The sequence below is a fragment of the Salmo salar genome, chromosome 18, assembly GCF_965601325.2.
Source record: "Salmo salar chromosome 18, fSalSal1, whole genome shotgun sequence".
NCBI lineage: Eukaryota > Metazoa > Chordata > Actinopteri > Salmoniformes > Salmonidae > Salmo > Salmo salar.
The window spans coordinates 11,868,843-11,882,625 of record NC_138308.1 but is presented as its reverse complement, the minus strand read 5'-3'; the positions used below and the strand labels follow the sequence as shown (position 1 = coordinate 11,882,625).

General features: G+C 40.8%; 1 protein-coding gene across 1 annotated transcript in view; it reads right to left on the bottom strand.

The window, feature by feature from the left end:
- Positions 1-13,560, bottom strand: part of socs5b (suppressor of cytokine signaling 5b) — a 44,114-nt gene extending 30,554 nt beyond the window's left edge. Inside the window, exon 1 of the mRNA XM_014154143.3 lies at positions 12,992-13,560. The gene's annotated coding sequence lies outside the window, so the exon portion shown is untranslated. The remainder of the gene's footprint in view (positions 1-12,991) is intronic.
- Positions 13,561-13,783: the final 223 nt, after the last annotated feature.

Below are 13,783 nucleotides of genomic sequence, written 5' to 3'. Positions count from 1 at the left end.
ACTACTAGGGATGCACGATATATCAGTAAGCATATTGGAATAGGATGATATTAGCTAAAAATGCCAACATCGGCCCGATGTCCAATTTAACGCCGATGTGCAAAACCGATGTCAAAGCTGACGTGCATACCTATATAACGTAGGTAGATGACGTATGACCCCACAAACAATATAGCGCTACACGTGCAGCACAGCATTCCTAACCTAGCCCACAATGTCTGCTGTGTGGATCGAAAAGTCAACAAGTCGAGCAGTCATTTGAAAGAGTAAGAACATTTCAGCGAGACAACTCAAAGGTGAAATCCATTAACTTGTTATGGATAGGGGGCAGTATTTTCACGGCCGGATAAAAAACGTACCCGATTAAATCTGGTTATTACTCCTTCCCAGAAACTAGAATATGCATATAATTAGTAGCTTTGGATTGAAAACACTCCAAAGTTTCTAAAACTGTTTGAATGGTGTCTGTGAGTATAACAGAACTCAAATGGCAGGTCAAAACCTGGAGAAGATTCTGTACAGGAAGTACCCTGTCTGACCATTTCTTGGCCTTCTTTCCCATCTCTATCCAAAACAAAGGATCTCTACTGTAACGTGACACTTTCTAACGCTCCCATAGGCTCTCAGAAGGCGCCAGAACGTTGAATGATGACTCTGCTGTCCATGGCTGAAAAACAGTAGCGCATTTGGTAAGTGGTCGATCTGAGAACAATGAGACGGGTGCGCGCGTGCACGTGAAGAGTCCATTTTCGATTTTGAGTCTTTGAACGGAAAGGACGTCTCCCGGTCAGAATATTATCGCTTTTTTACGAGAAAAATCGCATAAAAATTGATTTTAACCTGTTAGGGCTAGGGTGCAGTATTGACACGGCTGGATAAAAAACGTACCCGATTTAATCTGGTTACTACTCCTGCCCAGTAACTAGAATATGCATATAATTATTGGCTTTGGATTGAAAACACTCCAAAGTTTCTAAAACTGTTTGAATGGTGTCTTTGAGTATAACAGAACTCAAATGGCAGGTCAAAACCTGAGAAGATTCTGTACAGGAAGTACCCTGTCTGACCATTTCTTGGCCTTCTTTCCCATCTCTATCCAAAACAAAGGATCTCTGCTGTTACGTGACACTTCCTACGGCTCACATGGTCTCTCAGAAGGCGGCAAAAAGCTGAATCGTGGCTTTGCAGGCTCTGGCTGAAAAAAAGTACCGCGTTTGGGTAGTGGCTGGTTACGGTACTGTGAGACTCAGGCGCGTGCCCGCGTCGACCGAATGCTTTGTTTTCTTTCCTCTGTTTACCTAAACGGAGATTCCCAGCCGGAATATTATCACTTTTTTACGAGAAAAATGGCATAAAAATGGATTTTAAACAGCGGTTGACATGCTTCGAAGTACGGTAATGGAATATTTTGAATTTCTTTGTCACGAATTGCGCCATGCTCGTAACCCTGATTTACCATTTCGGATAGTGTCTGGAACGCACGAACAAAACGCCGCTATTTGGATATAACGATGGATTATTTTGGACCAAACCAACATTTGTTATTGAAGTAGCAGTCCTGGGAGTGCATTCTGACGAAGACAACAAAGGTAATCAAACTTTTGTAATAGTAAATCTGACTTTGGTCGGTATCTAAATGGCTAGCCGTGATGGCTGGGCTATCTACTGAGAATATTGCAAAATGTGCTTTCACCGAAAAGCTATTTTAAAATCGGACACCTCGATTGCACAAAGGAGTTCTGTATCTATAATTCTTAAAATAATTGTTATGCTTTTTGTGAACGTTTATCGTGAGTAATTTAGTAAATTGTTAGTAAATTCCCCGGAAGTTTGCGGGGGGTATGCTAGTTCTGAACGTCACATGCTAATGTAAAAAGCAGGTTTTTGATATAAATATGAACTTGATTGAACAAAACATGCATGTATTGTATAACATAATGTCCTAGGTGTGTCATCTGATGAAGATCATCAAAGGTTAGTGCTGCATTTAGCTGTCTTCTGGGTTTTTGTGACATTATATGCTAGCTTGAAAAATGGGTGTCTGATTATTTCTGGCTGGGTACTCTGCTGACATAATCTAATGTTTTGCTTTCGTTGTAAAGCCTTTTTGAAATCGGACAGTGTGGTTAGATTAACGAGAGTCTTGTCTTTAAAATGGTGTAAAATAGTCATATGTTTGAAAAATTGAAGTTTTTGCATTTTTGAGGTTTTTGAATAACGCGCCACGGGATTACACTGGCTGTTACGTAGGTGGGACGATTTGGTGCCACCTACCCTAGAGAGGTTAATATTAACCACATTGCTTCGCTTTCCAACCGGAGTAGCTTACCTGGCTGGCATGAAAATTGACCGTGGGAAAAATGTTGCTTTTTTTGGCTGTGTCTGGCGCAAACCCAACACCTCTCATCACCCCGAGAATACCATCCCCACGCATAGTGGTGGCAGCATTATGCTGTGGGGATGTTTTTCCTCGGCAGGGACTGGGAAACTGGTCAGAATTGAAGGAAGGATGGATGGCGCTAAATACAGGGAAATTCTTGAGGGAAACCTGTTTCAGTCTTGCAGAGATTTGAGACTGGGACGGAGGTTCTCCTTCCAGCAGGAAAATGACCCTAAGCATACTGCTAAAACAACACTCAAGTGGTTTAAGGGGAAACACTTAACCTCTATGGGCTAGGTGGGACGCTAGCGTGCCACCCGTGGTGCACTCCATCAACAGCAGGTGCATTTCAAGAGCGGCAAATTTGAATCCAAATAAATGTCAAAATTCAAATTTTTCAAACATACAACTATTTTACACCCTTTGAAAGATAAACATCTCCTTAATCTAACCACGTTTTACGATTTCAAAAAGGTTTTACGGCGAAAGCATAAATTTAGAGTATGTTAGGACAGTACATTTACAAGAGTTGTGTGTAATGTTTTGTCAATTCAAAGACAGGGTCACCAAAACCATAAAACCAGCTAAAATGATGCACTAACCTTTTACAATCTCCATCAGATGACACTCCTAGGACATTATGTTAGACAATGCATGCATTTTTAGTTCTATCAAGTTCATATTTATATCCAAAAACAGCGTTTTACTATGGCATTGATGTTGAGGAAATCGTTTCCCTCCAATAACCGGCAGTCAAGTCAGCGTCACAAATTAAATAATTAAAATTAGAAAACATTGGTAAAATATTATATTGTCATTTAAAGAATTATAGATTTACATCTCTTGAACGCAATCAACTTGCCAGATTTAAAAATAACCTTACTGGGAAATCACACTTTGCAATAATCTGAGCACTGCGCCCAGAAAAATACGCGTTGCGATACAGACTAGACGTCATGTTGGGGAGATCTAAAATCGAAAATACTATGTAAATAATCCATTACCTTTGATTCTCTTCATCAGATGTCACTTCCAGGTATCACAGGTCCATAACGAATGTAGTTTTGTTCAAAAAAGCTCATCATTTATGTCCAAAAATCTCCGTCTTGTTAGCACATGATCTAAGCCAGCCGGACTTCTCGTCATGAACGAGGGGAAAAAAATATATTTACGTTCGTTCAAACATGTCAAACGTTGTATAGCATAAATCATTAGGGCCTTTTTTAACCAGAACATGAATAATATTCAAGGTGGACGAATGCATACTCTTTTATAACGTATTGGAACGAGGGTACCCAACATGAACTCGCGCGCCAGGTGTCTAATGGGCCATCATCGTTCCATGGCTCTTGTTCGGTCAGATCTCCCTCCAGAAGACTCAAAACACTTTGTAAAGGCTGGTGACATCTAGTGGAAGCAATAGGAAGTGCCAAAATATTCCTCAGCCCCTGTGTTTTTCAATGGGATAGGTTTAAAGGTAATACAACACATCAGGTATCCACTTCCTGTCAGAAAATGTCTCAGGGTTTTGCCTGCCAAATGAGTTCTGTTATACTCACAGACACCATTCAAACAGTTTTAGAAAATTTAGGGTGTTTTCTATCCATATGTAATAAGTATATGCATATTCTAGTTACTGGGTAGGAGTGGTAACCAGATTAAATCGGGTATGTTTTTTTATCCAGCCGTGTCAATACTGCCCCCTAGCCCTAACAGGTTAAATGTCTTGGAATGGCCTAGTCAAAGCCAAGACCTCAATCCAATTGAGAATCTGTGGTATGACTTAAATATTGCTGTAAACCAGCGGAACCCATCCAACTTGAAAGAGCTGGAGCAGTTTTGCCTTGAAAAATGGCCAAAAATCCCAGTAGCTAGATATGCCAAGCTTATAGAGACATACCCCAAAAGACTTGCAGCTGTAATTACTGCAAAAAGGTGGCTCTACAAAGTATTGGCTTTGGGGGGTGAATAGTTATGCACGCTCAAGTTCTGTTTGTCTAATTTATTGTTTGTTTCACAATAAAAAATATTTTGTATCTTCAAAGTGGTAGGCATGTTGTGTAAATGAAATGATACAAACCCCCAAAATACCCATTTTAATTCCAGGTTGTAAGGCAACAAAATAGGAAAAATGTGAAGGGGGTGAATACTTTCGCAAGCCACTGTACCTACGGCCCAGTACATCACTAGGGCCGAGCTCCCTGCAATGGAAGGCCCAAAAGAAACACTGTTCTCTCTGCTACTGCACGGCAAGCACTACCAACGCACTAACTCTGTAACCAACAGGACCCTGAACAGCTTCTACCCACAAGCCATAAGCCTTCTAAACAGCTAATCAAATGGCTACCTAGAGTACCTGTATTTACCTTTTCTTGCACTAACTCTATGCAAGCATACTGGGCTCTACCCACACACATACTGACACCAGGGTTTCCTTCAGCTGGTAATAGCCGGATTTTGGCCAATCAAAGAAATGAAAAGCCGATAAATAAAATTGGCACCGGTCAATTGTCCGGGAGGGGGAAAAAAGCAAGCTTCCCATTTGTCATTCAAGTGCATAGACAACTAGGCAGGATTCAGCACGTCACACACCACTTTGCAATGAGCTGGAGGTAGTATGCATTTTGAAAACATACACTTCCTTGTTTGAAACGTGAACATTTTACTACATATTATGAGGCATGTATTACCTTGCTTCAAAGTAGCCTAGCCAAAATCCAACCAAACGTGAAGGCAATTATTTTATAAAGACGTCAGTATGCCATTGAAACCAGTAGCCTTTTCCCCTCATGTTCTATTAGTTTTCAAATCAACTTTCTTTCATTGACCAGTAGCCAAAGGCACAATTTTAATTGTGCTAATTGTTGCATATTAGATCTCCCCTCTTTCAAAATTTCTAACAGATATTTTCATGTCTGTCATATGAAACCGCTCACAATGTTGATTTCCCACTAATTGATTTATGGAACGAATCGCGCATAGCCTACTGCCTTGTGCACATTGCTGCACTAAATGTGAACAAATAGTTTATCAACACTTTGTATTTAACATTCGATTGCATGAGCCTCATTGCTTTTAATGTTTTTTGGATGTAGCCCAGGCCTTTCAGTTGTATAAATTTGGGATCTATCATCCCACAACAGTCCCAGAGTCTTTTTAGAAATGGCTACTTTTCTACTATGGGGTACAGTAGATCAACATAGGTTAGTGATTTTGCTGTTCGTTACTCCTCTTGTTGGCTGAGGAAAAGTAAATGTGGACAGTTAACATAAGCACCATAAAAATGTACCTTTATAATAAAGCATTCCATGCCTCCTCACATTTGCAGACTTACAGTGCATTTGGAAAGTACTCAGGCCCCTTTCCTTTTTCCACAAAAAAAATATTTAAATCCATTTTAGAATAAGGCTGTAGAGTAACAGAATGTGGAAAAAGTGAAGGGATCTGAATACTTTCTGCATGCACTGTGTGTGTGTGTGTGTGTGTGTGTGTGTGTGTGTGTGTGTGTGTGTATATATACACAGTTCCAGTCTCAAGTTTGGACAAACCTACTCATTCAAGGGTTTTTTATTAATTCTTACAATTTTCTACATTGTAGATTAATAGTGTAGACATAAACTATGAAATAATACATATGGGAAAGGGAGATACCTAGTCAGGTGAACAACAATGCCTTCAACTGAATCATGTAGTCACCGTTTCTATTTTTAAACAAATCAACATTTATTTTATATTTCAGATTCTTCAAAGTAGCCACCCTTTGAAATGATTACAGCTTTGCACACTCTTGGCATTCTCTCAACCAGCTTCATGAGGTAGTCACCTGGAATGCATTTCAATTAACAGGTTGCCTTGTTGAAAGTTCATTTGTGGAATTTCTTTCCTCCTTAATGCGTTTGAGCCAATCAGTTGTGTTGTGACAAGGTAGGAGTGGTATACAGAAAATAGCCCTATTTGGTAAAAGACCAAGTCCATATTACGGCAAGAACAGCTTAAATAAGCTGACATAAATGACAGTCCATCATTACTTTGAAACATGAAGGTCAGTCAATGCGGAACATTTCAAGAACTTTGAACATTTCTTCAAGTGCAGTCGCAAAAACCATCAAGCGCTAAATTTAAACTGGCTCTCATGAGGACTGCCACCGGAAAGGAAGACCTAGAATTGCAGAGGATAAGTTAATTTGACTTAACTGCACCTCAGATCACAGCCCAAATAAATGCTTTAGAGTACAAGTAACAGATACATCAACATCAACTGTTCAGAGGAGACTGCCTGAAATCAGGCCTTCATGGTCAAATTGTTGCAAATAAACCACTACTAAAAGGACACTAATAAGAAGAGACTTGCTTGGGCCAAGAAACACAAGCAATGGACATTAGACCAGTTGAAATCTGTTATTTGCTATGATGAGTCAAAAATGTTATTTGGTTCTAACCGCCGTCCGTCTTTGTGAGATGCAGAATAGGTGAACGGGTGATCTCCACATGTGTGGTTCCCACTGTGAAGGATGAATGAGGTGTGATGGTGCTTTGCAGGTGACACTGTCAGTGATTTATTTAGAATTCAAGGCACACTTAACCAGCATGGCTACTACAGGATTCTGCAGTGATATGCCATCCCATCTGGTTTGCGGTTAATGGGACTATCATTTGTTTTTCAACAGGACAAATGACCCAACACACCTCCAGGCTGTGTAAGGGTTATTTGACCAAGGAGAGTGATCCGGAGGTCTCCTTGGCGAGTGATCCTGAGGTATTTGACCAAGGAGAGTGATCCTGAGGTCTCCTAGCCTCCTGAGGTTGAAAAGGCGCTATTGCGCCTTCACCACACTGTCAGTTTGGGTGAACCATTTCAGATTGTCAGTGATGTTTACGCTGAGGAACTTGAAGCTTTTCACCTCCACTGCCGCCCCGTCAATGTGGATGGAGGCGTGCTCCGTCTGCTGAAGTCCACGATCAGCTCCTTCGTTTTAATGACATTGAGGGAGAGGAAGTCCAGGACCCAGTTGCACAGGGCGGGGTTCAGACCTGAGCTTGGAGGGTACTATGGTGTTGAAGGCTGAGCTGTAGTCAATGAACAGCATTCTTACAAAGGTATTTCTCTTGCCCAGATGGAATAGGGCAGTGTGATGGCGATTGCATCGTCTGTGGATCTATTGGGGCGGTATGCAAATTGAAGTGCGTCTAGGGTGTCAGGTAAGGTGGAGGTGATACGATCCTTAATTAGCCTCTCACAGCACTTTGTGATGACAAAAGTGAGTACTACGGGTCCATAGTCTTAGTTTAGTTACCTTTGCTTTCTTGGGTACAGGAACAATGGTGGACAACTTGAAGCAAGTGGGACAGCAGACCCGGATAGGGAGTGATTGAATATGTCCATAAACACTCCAACCAGCTGGTCTGTGCATGCTCTGAGGACACGGTTAGGGATGCCGTCTGCCTTGCAAGGGTTAACATGCTTAAATGTCTTACTCAGGTTGGCCACGGAGAACGAGAGCCCACTGTCCTCAGGAGTGTCCCGCGTCAGTGGCACTGTGTTATCCTCAAAGCGGCGAAGGTGAAGTTTAGCTTGTCCGGAAGCAAGACGTCGGTGTTCGCGACGTGGCTGGTTTTCCCTTTGGAATGCGTGATTGTCTGGTGTCTCTGCCACACTTCTGTTTCCACGAATCGAGGCCAAAGACAGCATGGCTAAGGTTGGTCTACAATTCACTGTGCTACACCAAACAGTACCTATCCTGTAACTCCCAGTAATGGATACCAAAAATATTTGGTTAAATCACATTATCTGGTGTAACAATTTGTAGCTAAGAGAACTGGTGTTCAGCAGATGAAGGGAGAGGTTGCCCTGATGAAATTGCCATTCCAAAGAAACATACAGTAAATTCAGGGAATACTTGTAAAGCTGTGGGAGGAGTGTTGTAATAATTAAATTGCCATTCAGCACCTCATGAGTCATCTGCTTGAAATCCAGCATAATGTCTAATCCCTCAACAGGGATACAGTTCTGCTACAATGACACATGCAGGCAAAGGAATCCACTACAGGAAGAAACCCAGGCACTACACAGTTTTGTCTGGTAGACAAAGAACAAAAACAATTATATTCTATTGTACAGTTTGAACAACAATTGAACCATGCCAGCATAACATCAACATTAGGGTAGACTATTTGTACATGCATACATGTACAACAATATCCAGCCTAACAGAAATAAATATGGCATAACCCTCAAACTTTGCCCAGTGACCAGACCGTATAAATGAGCCTAGGTAGGTAGATAGGTAGGCAGACAGTATCTAACTACAGCGTTGTCCATCAGGCATGCTTAGGCAAATATCATTATAGTAAAACAACCTTCAGTTTTAAAGATTTACAACAGTAAATTGTTGTATTATTGTTTCTCCTCACTGTTTGGTAGTAAATGTATGATATATGCAATACTTATTTAGATCTGTATGTAATGCTATCTTACATGAGATTGAAATGCATCCAAGGTCATAACCAATGTCAACCCTCGTCAATCATGTTAAGTAGCTAGCTAGTCATTTATTTACAGTTGCTGATGTTACACGTTTGCTAACAAGTTACAAATGGGAGGCGTGGCGCATAACAAGCTAGCAGGTGGGTGGCTAACTAGCTAGTCAACTCCAGCCATGCGCTAACGTTTGCTGGTAAACCTAGCTTTAGGTGGCTGGTTGTAACATTACAGCTTGCTGTTTATGTAGCTAGCCATATCTACGACTAAAAGGAGAATAGGTTTTACATATCGAGATACAAAAGATCTCCGATTGTAAAACCTCTATTTTTTGTCATAGATATGGATACTGGTAGTTGTTTAGCAAGCTTGCTACCTAGAAGCTAGCCAAGTTAGCAAATAATTGCATTTCCCCCCACTGTAACACAGTAGTATATTAGCCAGCAATACACAATATGGATTTAAGTAGATAAACTAAAGTTTAGTAACTAGATAAACTAAAGGAAAAATAACTTAACTAGGCACCGCATTTGTCATCTGCCTTCTTGGTCCTAGCATCAGCTGTAGCTGAGCTTCAAACATTAACAAAGAGTTGGATTTAGCTTTGAATCCTCTTCGCTATATTCCGGTTGAAACATGTATGGTTGAATGTCACTATGTAGCCAATAGAAGCTCCATCGTCAAATTCGTGTTGATGAGAGGAATTACTTGAAGCCATTACGTCTGGTCAGTTCTTTCAGTTTTGCCCAAAGGATTGTTGTTAGTTTCCACCTTTGTAAAAAAAAATTTTTTTTTAATAAATAAAGTCTGCCTTGGGGGAGAGATGGGGACCAGAGTACAAAGCACCGCCCAACACAAGTTGTAGTCTTTCATAGACAGGAAAAATGTGTGACCTGCTTGTATATTTACTAATGAATCCGCAAATAGGAACATCGCTGAATGACGTCTGATGGCAAACAAGAACAACCATATTTACATACACAAAAACGTATATATAAAATGGGCAAGATATTGTACAATCCAGGTGTGGAAATCTCTTATAAGACTTACCCTAAAGACTCACAGCCGTAATCGTCACCAAAAGTATTGACACAGGAGTGTGAATTTAAACATGTTTTCACTTTGTCATTATGGGCCATTGTGTGTAGATGGATAAAATGTATTTTTTTCCTCACCCATTTTGAATTCAGGCTGTAACAACACAATGTGGAATAAGTGAAGGTGTACGAATACTTTCTAAAGGCACTGTATATGTACAGTACATAGCTACCCCTGTACATCGATTCATACTGGTACTCCCTGTATATAGCAATGATATTCTCTACTCCCTATATAAAGTCATCTTTTTTTTACTCTTTATTCCCTGTCACTATTTCTATAATTTTTTGGTTTTATCTTTAACTCTGCATTGTTCGAAAAGGACCCGTAAGTAAGCATTTCACTGTTAGTATACACCTGTTGTCTATGAAGTGTGTAACAAATATGTGTGTGCTGCCAGTTGTGGGCTGGATTGAAACAAACCCAACCTTCATTTAAGTTGTGATGCAGTCACGATCACAAGTATCACAAAACTCTTATGGACGAAATTGACTATGACCAAAAGTATCCTATTTACACTTAGTGGTCAATTTAGACAGTAGAATAAATGTTTCTGACTCATATCGACGCAACCAGGGTGGGAAATTAACTTAACACAGTGGCTGGTGGATGCCCAAATTTTACCAGCCACTAAAATGTTTTACCAGCACCCTCACAAAAAAAAAACTGAGGATAAAATGACAGAAAACACATGCACACTTTGTAATGTTAAAACAATCATATATGCCATTTAGCAGATGCTTTTATCCAAAGTGAGTAACAGTCACACATGCATATATTTTTGCATATGGGTGGCTCCGGGAATCGGACCATACAGGACATTTATTGAATGGTTTTGAAATTGATTGAAAGTGATTTCAAAGAACAACACAGAACATGGACAGACAGTGAATATCAGAGTGTGTTCTATACCTGTTCCAGCAGGCAAGGTCTACATCTTTCTCTCTTGTTTGAACCTATGCTGTACCCCACCCCACTTTCACCACTGTAGCATTGAGATTCTCTCTTCCAGAGCTGACACAAACACATTTGGTGGGGAAAAAACTACTCCCAAATGCTCTGTGATGACCACCTGCCAATGTCTCTGGTAAGAATAGCCATTCTGACAGCCAATACCAACATCTACCAGCATTTGGCTGGTAATTTCCCACCCTGGATGCCACATATGCTGTTTTCTGATTAGTTTTTTTAGTGGCAGCTGATCTTTAAAGATGTGAGAATAAAACATGTTTTATTTCATTTTTAAAGGCACCCTATCTGACCACCTTGTCCTGAACACAGGCGTCCCACAAGGTTGTGTCATGTCACCTCTCCTGTTCTCCATATACACTAATGAAATGGCATGCAACAACCTCATCAAATATGCGGATGACATGGCTCTGGTTGCTTGCTTGGAGGGCAAGTCTAGCTCGGAGGGCAAGTCTAGCTCAAGCTACTCCCAGTTAATTGACTGCCTTGTGAAGGGGATTGACAATAGCTTCCTTGACCTCAATGTCACCAAGACTAAAGAACTGTGGCTTGGAGGGTAAGCTGGGGAACAACGTAAGTCCCTCTTTCGAGCACGTCACCATGAAAGGCTGGGACGTGGAACAAGTCACATTTTAAATACTCGGGGACAATTTAAGACCACAAACTTATCTTCCAGGAAAACAATTACCTCATTAACAAAAAGGCAAGTCAGTGTCTCTTCCTACTTAGGAAGCTAATAAGTTAAAGCAAGCAAACACACACTGATCATGGTGTACACCTGATAGTGTTCTCATTTTCAACATCTCTTCCTGGTATTGGACTTTCTCAGTCAGGAACAGGAGTAAACTAGCACAATTTGTCAATCAGGCCAGCAAAACTGTTGGCAGGAAAGAGCCACAACTCCAAGAAGTGTAGAGAACACCACAAGGAAAGCCCTCCAGGTCTTCGACAACACCCACCGCACGCATCCTTCCAAATGCAGTGACAATCCTAAATAAAGACTGATGGACTGACATGTACATGTTTAGTGTGTGTAATGTGTATGTTTAATGTCTGCTTTTACCCTTTTACTGTAAGCCAGATCGCCTAAGACACATTTCCATTCTGTGCAAACTTAACAGACAATCAAGTTCTCTTATCTTAAATAATATGCCTACATAGCCTTGGGATAGGCTAGCCCTACAATAAATCAGACGTTTCAGGTTACTGCATGACAATGACAACGGTGGAAGACATACTAGGACACAGATATGGACACAATTACAGTAAGCTACTTTCTTGGACTCATTATTGTGACATAAACATGAAGTGAAACACTTCATAATAGCATTAATTAGGATATGGTGCTTGCACAGAACGACATCATCTATAACGTTATTATAATTTGGACCATTCACCGCATTGGTAAGGTAGGCTATAGCGTAACAACCTAACGTTAGCCTAATTTACAACATTATAATTGTTGAATATTTTCTAGGTTGTGAGGTTAGTATTTGACATGCTAATATTTAGGCAATCATAAACTAATAGTTTAGCATTGCATGCGAGATAGATGAGATAGGGCCATTTAAACCGATGTAGCAGTGCCAAATCGAGGCCTATCATCGGTCAGACAGCACTGGTTAACTGTTAAACTATCTACAGTAGCTAGTTAGCTACTGCTACCACTGGACGTTGACAATAGTTGGCATTACATCATGACCTGGCTGTCAGTAAGGATCTGTCTAATGCGATATGTTTTTGACATGATGTAGGAGTTGTGATAATATACCTCGGTGGTATGGTAACATTATGCAACAAAAAAAACTTCACCGACAGATCACCACCTTCCTCCAAAAAAATGGCTGCATTTCGCAAATAACGGTGTCTAGCTAACGTCAACTAGCTGGATGCTAACGTGAGCTTCAACATCGAGTTGGTCTGCTAGCTAATTAGCTAGCTAGGATGATCAAATCTGTTACCAAATTACACAGACAGACATATACAATACAGTTATTTTGCGACATAAAGTAGCTAAATGACATGTATTCCGTAATTAATCATGGTTATTAATATTCTCAACTTACCCTTTTGTCTTTTATAAACACTACTCAACAGTTCTCTTTGTCTGCAAAAAATGGCTATCAAGATAAGTCAGGCACATATCCCCCTTGAGCTCCACGGTGTCGAACGAAACACAAGAACGTACGCGGGCGCTTTTCAATGTCATTCTGAATGGTCTTTCTTATACATAAGACAATGTATACGTTAATTAAAAACTCTAAAATTATACATAAAAGTCAGAAACCCTGTTCTGTCTCTTGGCCGACACTTCTCCTCGGCCGTGGTGGTCGTTCCTGTTCCTGACAGCCAATGCGGTCGCTAAGCAAAGCCGAGAAAAGAAGGGGCGTTCAGTGTTGATTGCAGGCGGGTAGAGAATGGCAACATAGAACTCCAATGGGGGAAGCAGGACGAGAGCGAGCTTCTGATGCTGGATACTGCAGGGAAAGTCCATGCCTGTGGCCCAGCATGACAGGCATTGCATCTCGCCAATGACAGCAGAGTAGAAAATCAAGTAGTGGCCTGTTGGCATTTACTTGGAAACGTGGAGAGGCTGCTGTGAGCCCCGGGTGTCTCGGTTGATTCGTGTCAATTTGCTCGAGACAAACAGCAGGTTATATTGGAGGGGCCTGGGTCGAAGAAGTTCCTCATGATCATTTCAGCAGCTAATGAGAGACTGGGCTGCTCTCTGCCTTAAAGGTTATTATGTTGGGATAGTTCCACCTGCCAAATCCTGAATTATTTAATTTACTTTGTACCAATGCATTCAACAATGGGCTATGCTATTTAACTTTGATTTGATTGATGTAGGCCTCTAG